This window comes from Jaculus jaculus, chromosome 9 (assembly GCF_020740685.1).
Source record: "Jaculus jaculus isolate mJacJac1 chromosome 9, mJacJac1.mat.Y.cur, whole genome shotgun sequence".
Classification (NCBI taxonomy): Eukaryota; Metazoa; Chordata; class Mammalia; order Rodentia; family Dipodidae; genus Jaculus; species Jaculus jaculus.
The window spans coordinates 71,210,101-71,211,685 of NC_059110.1; the positions used below are offsets into that span (position 1 = coordinate 71,210,101).

Sequence of the window (1,585 nt, forward strand, 5' to 3'; positions counted from 1 at the left end):
TTAAGGCCTTTGCCTGCAAAGCCAAAGGACTTAGGTTTGATTCCCCAGGACCCATGCTAGCCAGATGCACAAGGTGGTGCACACGTCTGGAGTTCGTTTGCAGTGGCTGGAGGCCGTGGCACACCCATTCATTCTCTCTCTCTCTCTCCCTCTGTCTGTCAAATAAATAAATAACAATAAAGTATTTTTTAAAAATCAAATAGGGGCTGGAGAGATGGCTTAGCGGTTAAGCGCTTGCCTGTGAAGCCTAAGGACCCCGGTTCAAGGCTCGGTTCCCCAGGTCCCACGTTAGCCAGATGCACAAGGGGGCGCACGCGTCTGGAGTTCGTTTGCAGAGGCTGGAAGCCCTGGTGCGCCCATTCTCTCTCTCTCCCTCTATCTGTCTTTCTCTCTGTGTCTGTCACTCTCAAATAAATAAATAAATAAAAATTAAAAATCAAATAGGGGGAGATGGCTTGGTGATTAAGATGCTTGCCTGAGGTGCTCGCTTCAGCAGCACATATACTAAAATTGGAACAATACAGAGAAGATCAGCATGGCCCCTGAGCAAGGATGACACGCAAATTCATGAAGCATTCCATATTTAAAAAAAAAAAAAAGATGCTTAGCAAATCTGACCAAAAGAAAGAGAGAAGAGACATAAATTAATAAAATCAGAGATGAACAAGGTAACATCACAACAGATTCCAGAGAAATTCAAAAAACCATAGGGACATACTATAAAAGCATATACTCCACAAAGTATGAAAATCTGAAAGAAATGGATGATTTCCTTGATCTATATGACCTATCTAAATTAAATCAAAATGAGATTAATCACTTAAATAGACCTATAACAAACATGGAGATCCGAACAGTTATCAATAATCTCCCAACTGACAAGGCCAAGCCCAGACGGATTCACTGCTGAATTTTACCAGACTTTTAAGGAAGAGCTAACACCATTGTTTCTTAAGCTTTTCCAGGAAATAGAAAAAAAAGGAATTCTACCAAACTCCTTCTATGAGGCCAGCATCACCCTGATACCAAAACCAAGCAAAAATAGAACAAAAAAAGAAAATTATAGACCAATCTCCCTCATGAACATAGATGCAAAAATTCTCAACAAAATATTGGCAAACAGAATACAAGAATATATCAAAAAGATCATTCACCCTGACCAAGTAGGCTTTATCCCAGAGATGCAGGGATGGTTCAACATATGCAAATCTATAAATGTAATACATTACATAAATGGGTTGAAGGACAAAAATCACATGATCATCTCATTAGACGCAGAGAAAGCATTTGACAAAATTCAACATCCCTTCATGATAAAAGTCCTACAGAGACTGGGAATAGAAGGAACATATCTCAATATAATAAAGGCTATTTATGATAAGCCTACAGCCAACATATTACTAAATGGGGGAAAACTGGAAGCTTTTCCACTAAAATCAGAAACAAGACAAGGGTGTCCATTGTCCCCACTTTTATTTAATATAGTTTTGGAAGTCTTAGCCATAGCAATAAGGCAAGAGACACACATAAAAGGGATACAAATTGGAAAGGAAGAAATCAAGTTATCATTATTTGCAGATGACAT

General features: G+C 38.8%; 1 non-coding gene across 1 annotated transcript; it reads left to right on the top strand.

Moving 5' to 3' along the window:
* The first annotated feature begins 480 nt into the window (after positions 1-480).
* On the top strand, positions 481-587 carry LOC123463711. Its single transcript, XR_006639101.1, has one exon. It is a non-coding gene; the product is annotated as a U6 spliceosomal RNA (small nuclear RNA).
* Positions 588-1,585: the final 998 nt, after the last annotated feature.